This window comes from Mus musculus, chromosome 12 (assembly GCF_000001635.26).
Source record: "Mus musculus strain C57BL/6J chromosome 12, GRCm38.p6 C57BL/6J".
In the NCBI taxonomy this organism is placed as follows: Eukaryota; Metazoa; Chordata; class Mammalia; order Rodentia; family Muridae; genus Mus; species Mus musculus.
The window spans coordinates 52605104-52620072 of record NC_000078.6 but is presented as its reverse complement, the minus strand read 5'-3'; the positions used below and the strand labels follow the sequence as shown (position 1 = coordinate 52620072).

Sequence of the window (14969 nt, the reverse complement as noted above, 5' to 3'; positions counted from 1 at the left end):
CGATTTACTAACATTCTGTTCTTGTCAGATGAAAATAGTCTTACATGGTCAGGACCAGAAACATTAAATACCACTTAGAGATTTTTTGAAAGGTTTCATAATAATCCCATCCTCATTGGTTAACTCACAGTATTGCCTACATCATTAAAAAAAAAAGTGCTACATGTGAAATACATAAAATGCAGCATGTTATCAGAACACTAATTCTCCCAGTGGGGAGGAAGAAGTCAATTGCAGAAGCTTTTTAAATGATAGCTAAGGGTAGTTGTTAAGGGGTTGCCAACAAGGAATGAGTCAGCAATCAGGTGACTTCTTGTGAACCTTCTCCCCACCTTAACTTGTAAAATAAAGGCTAGAGCCAGTGATTGGGGAGTGGAAGGGAAGATGGAGCTGAAAAGTTTGGGGGAGAAGGAAGAGAGGAGAGAGAAAGGGAAAAGGGGAGGAAGATGGAGGGAGAGGAAGACAATCCAGATTCTACATGGCTTTAAATAGTGACAGGTAGCTATGAATATCATAGGGATGGATAATTACAGGGTAATTTATCTTATCTAGGTGGGCAATTTATATCAATATCAATTGGCTCTGAGTTAATTGCGTGGGCATTTTGTGGGGTGAGAATTTACTGATATAAATCTGACTTTTACATTCCAAGCCTCTAGAGTTTTGATTTTACTGGGTTGCTGGGATTTGGGACAGCTGACCACGGGGGAGGGGGGAGAGGGAGTGGCTGGGAATGTGAACAGAGCAAGACAACAGCAATGTATGGGGCTGTATGGGGCTAGCTAAGAGGTGGTGCGACAGTGAGTAGCTAGGTGTAGAGCAGGATGGTGCCATATTTTTAATATTTCCAACAACAGTCATTCATATACCTATGTTCACTGCCTGTGATCTGAGTAGAAATGGTGCCTCAGACTCGGGCAATTTGGTAAACTCCACGATGCCCAAGAGAGAAGGTCATCAAAAGCCTCCCTGCTTCTAAACCTGAAGTCCTGACAGGAGAGCTCATCCGCCTCACCCCCAGGCATAAGACAAATTCCGAGTGGTATCTGAATCTTATTAGCTGCAAGATCAATTTGTGGACAGTGTTACCAAAAGGGGACTTTTGTAGAAAAAAATAGCTTGGTGAGAGCCAAATCTATTCAAGGATAGTTTTAGGGCATCACTAACTAGAGTAAAAAGGCTCAGTTATGACTCAGCTAGAAAAGGAGACTTACTCTTTTTTTTTTTTTTTTTTTTTTTTTTTTTTGAGTTTTTGAGTTTTTTGAGACAGGCTTTCTCTGTGTAGCCCTGGCTGTCCTGGAACTCACTCTGTAGACCAGGCTGGCCTCGAACTCAGAAATCCACCTGCCTCTGCCACCCAAGGGCTGGGACTAAAGGCATGCGCCACCACTGCCTGGCTTTTTCTTTTTTTTGTTTTTAAGACTTATTTATTTTATGTATGTGAGTACACTGCAGCTGTCTTTACACACACCCCAGAAGAGGGCAGCAGATCCTATTAGAGATGCTTGTGAGCCACCATATGATTGCTGGGAGTTGAACTCAGGACCTTGGTAAGAGTAGTCAGTGCCCTTAACCACTGAGCCATCTCTCCAGCGAGACTTACTCTTTACCTGTCTGCTCCACGTTGTATTAAGGAAAGAAGCCCAACTTCTAGCAACCGACATCATGGCATGACTTAGTACTAGGCCCTCACCTTCTCTTCAGCCAACCTACTGAGATTCCCAGCATAGGACTCAACAGCATCCTGTCTGTAAAGATGACAAAGAGGATGTTTAATAACATGACTGCCTTACCCAAGGTGCAGGTAAACCTGGAAAGAGACTGTAGATCTGTTCTAGTAGGACAACCCCAGTTTTGGTACAGGCTGGATTTCAGACCCCATACTTAACACACAGCCATACAGATTGACCCAACCCTTATGTCAGAGGCTATATATAAATAAGCTAGTTTCTAGGCTAGCAGTCCTCAGTTGGCCCACTGCATCAATCAATACCAGACAAGACAAGAAGAGGGGATGTTAGGAAGAACAATGATGGAGAGAACCCAGTGCCCTTGGCAAGACTCACATGACTATGCCAACAACACCTTGTCATCTTTACAGACAGGACAGCTCCTGAGATGCAGCACATTCCTATCACCAGCTTCAATCACCGCTGTCTATCTCTAAAAAGAAAATCAAGAACAACCTGGGCTTGTTGGCCCTGGTTTTGTTGTGAAGTCCAACAATGACATGGGCATACCCGATGAAAACAGGCAGAGCAATAAAGTTATCCATAAAGATATCAAAATGAATAGGGGAAAACTCTCAAATCAAGATATATGATTACTAAGAGAGGAAGAATGGGGCCATGTCCTGCAAACCCAGAGAGACAAGAGGAAATTCCACAGTCCTGACATCAAGATCACTAGCCAAGGTGCAGAGAATAAGATACTTAAGAATTCTAGGCCCTAAGGGAGCTTATACACCTTAACCCTCTCCTGAGGCTCAAGGATCATTGTTGAAGAGGGGGCAGAAAGAGTGTAAAAGCCAGACATCGTGAGTGGCTGCAAGGAAACACAGTATGATCTGGAGATGTCAGGGCAGCTACCCAGATGAACTCAAAGCATATGCAAGAATATGTACAAAACCTGTGCAAACCCAAGCCAGAGCAAAGCCCAGCAAGGAGAGAGGAGGTGGGCACACTCCCTCCAAGCCAGGGAGATATTGACAGCCCACAGATGCTGAGCTAAAAGATGGTTTTCTCCATTACAGACAGCACTATTTTATCTTTGTGAATTTGGCTGGGTATACAAGGGGGATGAATTGGAGAAGAGCTGGAAGAGGGGTAATCAAAATTGTCAAAGAATTAATTTTTGAAAAAAGAGTTTGCCTCCAGCTACACACACTCAAAAAAGTATTGAAAAACTGCTAAGAACAAACAAACAAACATAAAAGTCAGTTTAGAGACATGAAAAATATACTGAGAAGTTTCAAAATACATCTAACCAATCCTATAAAAATGAGCAAATGGAAAGGAAGCAATACTTGAAGTGGGTGTGGGTAATAATTTTAAGAACTGCAAAAACACAAGTTCAAAATTTGAAGACACCAGGCATAGTAGCGCACGCCTTTAATCCCAGCACTTGGGAGGGAGAAGCAGGCAGATTTCTGAGTTTGAGGCCAGCATGCTCTACAGAGTGAGTTCCAGGACAGCCAGGGCTACACAAAGAAACCCTGTCTCAAAACAACAACAACAAAAAAAAATTTTTGAAAACACATTCTGAGAAGCAAGGTGAGGAATCAATAAGAATAAATCCATAAATACAGTATGGTTAAACTACAGAGCATTGTAAAAACTACAAGATAGGAAAGACAGATTTATCCAAGGAAAAAACTTAGGCCATTAGATGTAGCATTAGTAACAATCAATATTAAGAGAAAGTGGAGCAATATTATCCCCATACTGAGAGGAAATTTTAACCACAAGAATTCCATACTGACTTACCTACTTTAGCATCACAACTGAGGGATGAACCTGCCACAGACTCTTCACGTGGGGAAAAAATCTGGAGGACATACTTCACAATGATATTAGTGAGATCAAAGTCTAGGATTTAGCAATAAAGGTTACAGGGGAAAAAAAGTGAGCACAGAAGTTTTAAAATGCATAATGTTTATTTAATACTCATAACAATTTTATGAGTTTCTTTAAAGTTAGAATAAAGCCACATGCTACAATAAGAAGGATAGATGTGCGTTTCTTTTGAGAGAAAAGGAAGGGATTCTTTTCTTATCTGTAGAGGTGCAGTAAATACATATAGGCTTACAGAAGTTAAGTAAGTGTATTAGCACTGTAAGGGCAGCTACTAAAATGAGAAAATGTGAATGTATGTTCCAAACTAACAGAGAGAATACAACAAAAGGGGAGAGGACCAGGCCTGCAGAAGACAGGAGTGGAGGAAAGAGACAGGTAGAGCAGGAGGCAGGGCAAGACAGGAGGACACAGTGGGGAGGCTGTGGCAGAGGTAGCTGCATGTCTTCCAAAGATTTGTTCTATTCAACAAGTGGGTGCTGCTAGGCCGTGCCTGCAGGGCTGTCTCCAAGACTCATCCTGCATCCAGGACAGTGTGACCAGGTCTCATCAGAGAAAAGTGAACAAAAACTACATAAATGACTTATTGTCTGACATGTTAAAAAAAAAAAAAAAGTAGGTGCGCTTTCTCCACTTTCACTTTCAGTGCTGACCTGAGAACTTAGATCTGGGTAGCAGAGCACTAGATGGAAATAGTTCAGATCCTGAAATGACTGCAGGAGACCACCCCTCTGTGCTTAAACCTTCTCCAACATCTTCGTGTCTACCAGGACACCAAAGCATAACAAGAATGAAACATTTATTTTATAAGGATTGGCTAGATCTCCTGAGTTTATATAGATAAATCTATATTTCAAGACATGTCAAAATTGAAGTTTTAGCTTAAATATTATAAATACCAGTCTAGTTTCAAACTTCCTGTGTAGACGATGATGAACTTGACCTTCTGACCCTCCTGCCTCCACCTCCCCAGTACTGTGGATATTATTTGAGAAACAAAACCACAAATATACTAGTTGAGTATAAGTAACGGACGCAGGCAACATTTTGGAGTTGCTATGAGCACAGTTGGCAGAAAACATAAAATTGCAATGTGAAAGAAATCAAAAAATAGTAATGTGAAAGGCAGAAATTACAGATGCTTCTGATATGGGGGCAGAGCAACCATTTATTAAAACTTGTATTTGTGCAAAAACAATAGTCAACTATGTGCAAATGAAATACAGCAGAAAAAAAAAAAAACCTAGACTTTCAAATAGCCCGCATATGAGATGGAGCAATAGAGGCCCATTAGAATGATATGCAATGTGAATAAAGAGAGAAGCCAAGTGGACTTAGTGAATGACTTAGAAAAGGGAAAGGTTAGAGAGGGCAGAAGAAACAAACACAGGGAAGACAACACACACCATCATAAAACTTTGACCTAGACATGATGACAAGGAAGATAACCCGGTGTTTATTTGCAACCCATTGGAGTATGTTTTAGGTCCCTCATATATAAGATAATAAAAAGCAAAGGTCACCACTCAAACTAGCCATTGGAGAAGTGAGCAATGCAAGCCCTACAGCTGGGTTTGAACTCTGGCCACAGGATCGTAATGTCTTTCTAAGACACACAAAATGCATAGTTGATTAAAAACATATCATTTTTCTTTCTTTAAAAATAAAGTCAGAAAAGACACTGTCAATAAGACAAAAAGGCCACCAACAGATTGGGAAAGGATCTTTACCAATCCTAAATCTGATAGGGGACTAATATCCAATATATACAAAGAACTCAAGAAGCTGGACTCCAAAAGAATCAAATAACCCTATTAAAAAAGTAGGTTACAGAGCTAAACAAAGAATTCTCAACTGAGGAATACTGAATGGCTGAGAAGCACCTGAAAAAATATTCAACATCCTTAATCATCAGGGAAATGCAAATCAAAACAACCCTGAGATTCCACCTCACACCAGTCAGAATGGCTAAGATCAAAAATTCAGGTGACAGCAGATGCTGGCGAGGATGTGGAGAAAGAGAACACTCCTCCATTGCTGGTGGGATTGCAAGCTTGTACCACTACTCTGGAAGTCAATCTGGCGGTTCCTCAGAAAATTGGACATGGTACTATTGAAAGATCCAGCAATACCTCTCCTGGGCATATACCCAGAAGATGTTCCAACTTGTAATAAGGACACATGCTCCACTATGTTCATAGCAGCCTTATTTATAATAGCCAGAAGCTGGAAAGAACCCAGATGTCCCTCAACAGAGGAATGGATACAGAAAATGTGGTACATTTACACAATGGAGTACTACTCAGCTATTAAAAACAATAAATTTATGAAATTCTTAGGCAAATGGATGGATCTGGAGGATATCATCCTGAGTGAGGTAACACAATCACAAAAGAATTCATGTGATATGCACTCATTGATAAGTGGATATTAGCCTAGAAACTTAGAAAGCCCAAGATACAATTTGCAAAACACATGAAACTCAAGAAAAAGGAAGACCAAAGTGTGGATACTTCGTACCTCCTTAGAATGGGGAACAAAATACCCATGGAGGGAGTTACAAAGACAAAGTTTGGAGCTGAGATGGAAGGAAGGACCATCCACAGACTGCCCCACCTGGGGATTCATCCCATAAACAGGCACCAAACTCAGACACTATTGCATATGCCAGCAAGATTTTGCTTACAGGACCCTGATATAGCTGTCTCTTGTGAGGCTATGCCAGTGCCTGGCAAATTCAGAAGTGGATGCTCACGGCCATCTATTGGATGGAACACAGGGCCCCCAGTGAAGGAGCTAGAGAAAGTACCCAAAGAGCTGAAGGGGTCTGCAACCCTATAGGAGGAACAACAATATGAACTAACCAGTTAGCGCCCCCACCCACCCACCCCCAGAGCTGTGTCTCTAGCTGCATATGTAGCAGAGGAGGGCCATCATTGGGAGGAGAGGCCCTTGGTCTTGCAAAGATCATATGCTCCAGTACAGGGGAATGGCAGGGCCAGGAAGCAGGAGAGGGTGGGTTGGTGAGCAGGGCGGGGGAGGGGGATATAGGGGACTTTTTTGATAGAATTTGAAATGTAAATGAAGAAAATATCTAATAAAAGAAAAAAGAAAAAAAAGATAGCCAGAGCGGAGCTTAGTAGTGCACGCCTTTAATTCCAACACCTGGGCTGCAAAGGCAGTCAGATCTTTGTTTGTCTAACTTCAAAAGTCCCCATAGTCTATAGCACAATCAACAATGTTAAAAGTCCAAAATTCAAGGTCTCTTCTGAGATTCATCCAATCACTTAACTATAATCCCCAAAGCAAGACAGGAAACCAGGTGGGCAAACTCCAACTTCTACATCTCCATGACTGATGTCAAAGTGGTCTTCAGATCTCCAATTCCTTTTTCATATTTGTTGACTGTAACAAACTTCTTTCTCCTGGGCTGGTTCCACTCCCTGTTAACAGCTTTCCTACAGCTCTGGCATCTTGAACATCTTGGGGTCTCCAAGGCAACTTCAATGTTACAGCTTCTTGTTTCAATGTCTGGGATCCATACATGATCTTCTGGGCTTCTCCAGCTCTGCCCTCTGTAGCACTCTAAGCTCAGGTTGATCCACTCCTCTGATGCTGCTGTTCTTGGTGATCATCGCATTGTACTGGCATCTCCAATACACTGGGGTCTTCCACTGTAACTAGGTTTCACAAATAGACTCTCATAGGCTCTCTTCATGGTGTCAAGCCTCAACTCCTTTGCATGACCCCTTCAGTCCTGAGCCTTCCACTGCAACTGAGGCTGTACCTTCACCAATGGTCTTCCATGGCCTCTCACAGTGCCAAGCCTCAGCTGCTCTTCTTCATGACCCGCCATGCCTTCAAAACCAGATGGGTGACTCTTACACATTACCAAATACAGCTGAAGCACAAGGTACAATCTTGGCTATCCCTGGAAACACAGCTTCTTTGTGCTGTCAGAAAACACTTCTCAGATTTCACCTCAGTGATGCTGGTCTCTTCTTAACCACCACTAATTTCTTAGCTCCAGCTAACCAGCATCAATCGTGTCAGTAGTCTCTTCCTCTTAACTATAAAGCCAGAGCCAAATGACCAAAGCTGCTGAGTTCTGCTGCTTCCTGGAGCTGGAACATGGCCCCTTGTTCTATTATATATCTATTACATTCTGTTTTCCAACTCCTTCACTGTCTAAGCTTAGCTCGTAAGACTCTGGGGATCCTTAGCTTACCAGGGACCCCACCCCCACCCTCAAGTGAACCACATGGAGTCAGGATCAGTGCAAAAAGCAAGAGATTGTATTATTCCAGTGCACTGGGGTCGTTCCAGACCCGAAGGAAAGGTGGCGACCCCCAGCACCCGATTGGTGAGTTTTTATATGGTTTCCAGGGGCAGAATAGAGCATCAGCAACTAGGCACAATATGATTGGCAAAACAGTGCACCCTTTAAACTGATAGGTCTTTAGGGAATGAGGTGACAAGGACTCCCCTTGTCTGAAGGTGGGCAACAGTCAGTCCTGCTGAATGTATCCCCAACCGAAGGTCAGTTCCTGCCCTGTGGTCTGAGAAATGGTAATTAGCCTCTCCCTTCTGGAGGGGCAAAGGTTTCTTGACCTTCCCAAAGTTCCTAAACTGACCTTTTCAGCAGTCCCAGAACTTGCTCTGTAGACTGACTTTGAACTCTTGCCTGTCTCCTAAATGCTGGAATTAAAGGTGTGTACTACCAAGCCTGGATCTAAAACTTGCTTTGCCCCATGCTGACCTTGAACTCAGAGATCTGCTTGCCTCAGTCTCCTGTAATAAAAGGCATGTACTACCACGCCTGGTCCTAAACTTAGCTGGGTGGGAATCTTGCCTCAAGGTCACCACTCCGTAATTCAATGCAATATCCTTGAATACTGGATTCAGCTTCATTTCCCTTCCTGGTGGCCCTCATATATTTTGTATTTTTCCTTTCTAAGCTTGCTGTGCTTGTTTGAAACACTTTTCATGAGACTTAACCAGAGAACAAAGTTTCTGCTGGGCTTTATTTATTTATTTATTTATTTATTTATTTATTTTGAGAGTTCCTTTGTCAATACAGTTAATATAAATCTCTTTACCTTAGCCTCAGGTAAACCCTAAAGAGAAGAGCAGAAAGCAGCTACAATCTTCAGCAAAATATCACAAAAATATCACGGACTCTAGGCCATACACTGAAATTCTCCACTAAACTCTCTTGGGCCGGGTCTGCACAGTTCAAATCAATCTCAGCAAGAAAGCCTTTCATATTCTTACTAGGATAGCCCTTTAAACCCCACTTAAACCATTCCACTGCTTTTCAAATACAAATTCCCTGAATCCATTTTCTTCCAGACAAAAGCACGGTCAGGCATATCACAGCAATAACCCATCCCTGGTACCAACTTCTGTCTTAGTTAGGGTTTTACTGCTGTGAACAGATACCAAGATGAAGGCAACTCTTATAAGGACAGCATTTAATTGGGGCTGGCTTTTAGGTTCAGAGGTTCAGTCCATTTTCATCATGGTGGGAACATGGCAGCATTCGGGCAGGCATGGTGCAAGAGTAGCTGAGGGTTCTACATCTTCATCTGAAGGCTGCTAGTGGAAGACTGGCTTCCAGGTGCTAGGATGCAAGTCCACAGTGGCCCACCTACTCCAACAAGGCCACACTTCCAAATAATGCCATTCCCTGGGCTAAGCATATACAAACCATCACAAATAAGATACAAGAATGGACTTGCTCTACCTGGGAGAGGAGGTGGAGAGGGCCTGGGAGGAATAAGGGGAGGGGATACTGTAATCAGGATATTACTATATGAAGCAAAAAGACCTATTTTCAATAAAACAGATAAAGAATACTTTCTTTTTTATTTTTACAAAAACAAAAGAGATTTTATTAGAACTAGTTCACTTATGAATTACCAGAGAATGCAAGACATTGTTCTCGGTGTATGCAAATGAACATAGTTGGTATATATTAACTTGAGTTAATTTTTAATAAGTGGAAAGAAAATATTTCAGAAAAGTTTACTCTTCTAATCTATTCCCCTGGTTATTGTTTCACCTTGATAATTTATACTTTAATGTCTTCCAGTTGCAGATCAGAATTGATATTGGAGTTTTTGAACTAGAACAACATTTGAAATTTTCTACAACCTTATTTTTAAGAATGTGCTGGGTAGTTTTATGTCAGTTTGACATAAGTATATACAAACAGAGAGTTAACAGAGAGGAGGGAGCTTCATTGAAAATGTCTCTTTAAGACAAGGCTCTAAGCCAAGCAGTGGTGGCGCACACCTTTAATCCCAGCACTTGGGAGGCAGGTGGGTTTCTGAGTTTGAGGCCAGCCTGGTCTATAGAGTGAGTTTCAGGACAGCCAGGACTGCACAGAGAAACCCTGAAAGAAGACAATTTTCTTAATTATTGACTGATGAGGGAAGGCTCTGTCCATTGTGGGTGGTGGCCTTGTGTTCGATAACAAAACAGGTTGAGCAAGCCAGTAAGCAGCACCCCTCCATGGCCTCTGCCATCAGCTCCTCCCTCCACGTTCCTGCCCCCATTGCTTTTGATGATTTTTAAATGGAACTGTGAGTGAAATAAACCTTTCCTCTTCCAGTTGCTTTTCATCATGATGTTTCATCAGAAATAGTAACCCTAACTAAGCCAAAGGGATTATAGGAGAATTTTACTTACTTATCTTACAAACTGAGAAGAAATCTTAAATTAGGATATTGAGAACCTAAATAATTAGAATCATCTTAAATCAATATATATAGGGTTCCTTTAATTTAGAATATCTCAGTCCAAATTAGTAGCATTTAGGATTTAGGAAAATATTGCACACTCATTACGAGGCAAATAAATACCTTTCTGAAAGATAAATGCAGGTACGAAGTCCCAAAATTGTAAAGATGAAGAATAAAGAGACAGGTTTCCAAACTTACCAACTCTGGCATCTCATATTAAAGTCCCTTGCTAGTGAGCACAGCATTCCTATCTGACTGAGTCTAAAGAAGATAAAGTCATAAAAAGATAAGTTTTTCCGGAGGATTTCACCCAACAGAGATTTTATCTCTAAAAATAGTCATAGCGCATATTCAATAAATCTTCACACCAAATTCCCAACTATTGCTATCGAAGGTTAGCACTGAATCATCTGTGGAAAGACAAAGAAACTATAAAATTAACAGAGAGTACTTCAATAAGAAAAAGTCATCAAATTTCTATTGTCATGAAAAAATGAAGAAAAATGTATCTGAGCTTTAATTAGACCATAAACTGTACTTTCTCGGACTATAAATATACTTAGCTTTGTTAGGTGAGTCCACTGGGAAACTCAGTGGAAGAACTCCAAACTTATATAAAACTATTTTTTAATTAAAACCATGCCTCTTCTGTGGATTAAAAAGAGAAACGTGTATCGTGTATCAGAGATTTTAGGTAATGTAGAAAACAATAAAAACATATGCTACAGCCAATTCAAAGGAGAACTTTTAAAATTATGTAGAATAAAGGAATGTTGAGATGAAGGTGCAAAAGGAAGCAAAACTGGCTTCTTACAGAGAGGTCCCCTGAAGGCCAGGCAGTGCCTGTAGTCTGTAACAGAGACTACTTTGCCCTGCTGTCATTTACCTACACTTACATAGTTGTAAAACAGCTGCCATAGACCTCGGCTTAGATATTGGATCCCAGACAATGAAGCTTTACACCCACACATATTTCATACACAAGGGTCACCTATCCTTTGAAACAAGACAGAAGGGGGGAAATGAGTTTATCCATGGGTTAACTTAGAGCTACTACAAGAAATTTAGGATGTTCATCTATGACAGCTTCCCCCATCTGGCACGTCCAATGGCACATTCACTACAAATTAAGTGAAGTGCTTACTGTGAGAAAACTCTATGCACAATGAAGATCTCACACCAGTGTCAAAGCAAGAACACAGCTCTCACCTCAAGGGTAGTAAGAGACATTTCTGGAGCCAAATATGAGTAGCCATGACCCAAAAAGCATAGATTCAGGTTCACCTCAATTCTTGTGTTCAAAAATGGTCATATGGAGTTTTAATACTAACAGAGTTAAAAGAAAGCCACAAGTCAAGGCATTTAAAGACGACTTTAAAAAAAAATGTATATATTCACACTATGTGTAGCCACATACTGAGAGTTGGACTCAGGTCCTCTGCGAGGACGGCAGGTGCTCTCAACTGGCCGGCTATCCCTCTGGACCCTACAAGTATCTTTTAAGAAGCACAGATCATTGGGGAGATGTTCTATATCACTCGTTGGATGACTAGAATAGATCAAACCTCTAGAGGCTGTCAGAAATTGAGTCGGGGATCTATCACCAGGCAAGTTTGGGAAGTGGTAATATAGCATGCTTTAGTTTATAGAGTTAGATACCAAAAATGAAATAGACTAGTACATCTCTTAAAAGACTATCTCCCCCCCCCCCCCACAAATTGTGCAGGACCACTGATTCATCCTGAATGTAGCCATAAAGGGAGAGGGGAGGGGGAAAGGCAGAGGAGTGGTAGAGAATTCAAGAGCAGCTTCACCGGTTATCTGATGGGGAAAAAGAAGAGAGGAAAGATAATGACAAATGCAAAGCAGACCTTACAAAGGCCATGAGTTCCAGGGGAGAACTCTAAGTATTCAAAAAGATCTCTCAGAAACCCACGGCCCTCTCAGGAGCTAGCTCCTGCTCTGGTGTTTTGTAGGTTCTCATAATGGTTGCCACCTGGAATCCAGGCTGATCACCTCAGTCTCGGAAGCTTGAGCTTATCCATGTCAGAGGAGATGAAGCACATCCATCATAGGTGCGGTGATGACTCAGCTCTTCCTGCCAAGGAGGATGTAAGGATTTGGGTTGAGTCGCTTCTCTTTTAAATGAGAGCAAAATTCCTGAACAGGAAATAACTTGCGGTGGATGTTACATTTTTCTTGTTCTTGCTTTTAAAGAGTGTCAGAGCACAGGATGTTCCTTTCCTGTGAATAAAAAGAACTACAGCCAAGTTGACTTTCTACCAATCAGTGTGTACTATCCTGCTATGGCAGAAAGACAACTCAGAAGTGTGGTTGTGAAATGATAGACTTAAAGTCTTTTTCCTTCATAACCCATTGAAAAAAGTATTGACTTAACGGTACTCAGTGGTGTGAAGGAAAGAGAAATGGAGCTGGCCTCAAACACTGACAGGTTCTGTGCCAATACTATTCAAGGGAGCTTAGTCTCAGTTTCCTTTCTCTGAAAAAATACATCTCATTATATCTAAAAAGTCGTTGACTCTAAGATGTATGACAGTTTGAGAAAATTACCCAGTAAGTAGTTTTAAGTAGCTATTTTTGGATAAAACAACAGAATTACTGCTAATGTGAACAAGTAGGATTATTATGACAATAATATTTACTAACAATAAAGTCCAAATGTTCCAGAATACAAAAATAAGTTTTTCCTTATTTAAAAAAATCTGAGGAAATCCTTCAAATAAATGTCTCCTAAAGCTAAGTTGTTAACCATGCCTATTAAACTTATTCTCACAAAAGCAAATCTTAATTCAAGGTTCGACTACTTTAAAAGAGACCCACCTACTGCAAACTTTCCTAAATGCCTCTTAGAAGATGTAATAAAAACCAGTATTTCCCCATGAAAAGACTGGTTGATCACATATACTTTAGGGTAAAAGAGCAGGATTTTTAAAATTAAACTGTTAATGTGGGATCTTAAACAATTTTTTTGCTTGTTTTTGTTTTAGTCCTGGCTACCCTGGAACTCACTCTGTAGACCAGGCTGGCCTCAAACTCAGAAATCTGCCTGCCTCTACCTCCCAAGTGCTGGGATTAAAGGCATGAGCCACCACACCCGGTTTAAACATATTTTGAGTTCATCAGAAGCCAAAGCATTTTAATATTGCAAATGTGTGGTGTAAGACATGAACATAATTTATAGCAAAAGTCTAATACTGAGTAAACATGTTTAGTGTAATGTATGCAGTGTTGACGGGAGGGTTGCAGGATGGGAAAAAAGAAACAGGAAAACACTGTAAGGAAAGACAAGAGTCTATGGGAAACAAAGCAACAAAGGCAGCTAGCTGTGTGACAGAGATAGAAGAGTAAAGAAGATGTTAAGTTTGAATAACCCTGGCAGATTCACTTAACAGATGAGTCTTTCAATAACTGTATAGACTGACTGTGGTGGTTTGAATAAAAATGCCCCCCATAGTTCCATAAAGAGTGGCACAATTATGAGATGTGGCCTTGTTGGAGCATATTTGTCACTGGCTTTGAGGTCTCAGAAGCTCAAACCAGGCCTAGTGGCTCACTGTCTCTTCCTGATGCTTGTAGATCAAGATGTAGAACTCTCAGCTCTTCTCCAGCACTATGTCTGCCTGCATGCTGCCATGGTTCCTACTATGATGATAATGGACTAAACCTCTGAACCTTTAAGCCAGCTTCAATTAAATGTTGTCCTTTGTAACAGTTGCAGTAGTCATGGTGTCTCTTCACAGCAATAAACCCCTAAGACACTGACCGGAAACATATTGAAAATATCCAGACAAATCTCATGCTAACAGAAGGAGAGGAAGAGAGGCTGCTTCTGTGTGTCCACTGGATTTTACAAAATTCTGTGCGACAACAGCCCTAGAAACCAGGGCTCAGAACTAGCACCGCAGGGCTCTAGAACCATTGCCCAGTGAGGGAACAAACACCTCCAATCTTGCCCGAAGAAGGTAATTTGTTAGCTCCAACTTTGGGAAACACCTGGTTATGGAATCCAATGATCCAGAGACTCAGAATCAACACCCCTTTCTTCATTTGTCATCCCTTTCTCTGGTGGCCAACTCTGTGCTTTCCGCGCCAGCGTGCTCTACCCAAGGGTTAAATACGAACATACCAGAACAATGTTTATCAGTGTTGTCTAAAACCATTGGGTGGAAGATTTGTAAAAGCTTGATAATGGAGGTGTCAGGATACTGACTCCATGAGATTTCATTATTCACATGTCAACGTCACATGCTCCTGATGAGGTACAATATCAAGTGCATGCCCTACCATCATGATTGCATACGGCTTTTTTTTTTTAAAGTCAAACTCTCAGCCTCTGCAAAACTACACATTTTCAAGAAACGGGGAGAATAAACAAATTAAGCAACATAAAATCCATAACAACACAATGGACCACATCTAAGACATACCCACAACAAGGTATCTTATTTCTTCAGGAAATTAACAGCCTGAAGAGAAACGAATAATGATCGTTGGAAAATAGAAGTCAAAGCATACCGCCATTAAATAAGATGTGAGATTAAGTATAGCCCTTTATGTTATGACAATTTCTAAGATGGCATCTTTGAAATCAAGTAAATTTGAGAGCGAGCTGAGTATTAAGCGATATAGA

The 14969-nt window shown here is 41.1% G+C and overlaps 1 long non-coding RNA gene across 12 annotated transcripts in view; it reads right to left on the bottom strand.

Moving 5' to 3' along the window:
- Nucleotides 1–14969, bottom strand: part of Gm35239 — a 59318-nt gene that overhangs the window by 42198 nt on the left and 2151 nt on the right. For 6 of the 12 annotated variants that reach the window (XR_001780609.2, XR_001780612.2, XR_001780615.2 and 3 more), the window contains exons 2-3: nucleotides 12315–12562; nucleotides 1611–1748 (exon numbers count right to left, since the gene is read on the bottom strand). The exons of 1 other annotated variant lie outside the window; for it this stretch is intronic. This is a non-coding gene — a long non-coding RNA (predicted gene, 35239). Of the gene's footprint in view, nucleotides 1–1610; nucleotides 1749–10441; nucleotides 10580–12314; nucleotides 12563–14102; nucleotides 14243–14969 lie in introns of those variants that run through there. 5 more of the 12 variants (XR_001780610.1, XR_001780616.1, XR_001780614.2 and 2 more) reach the window with 5 other exon arrangements.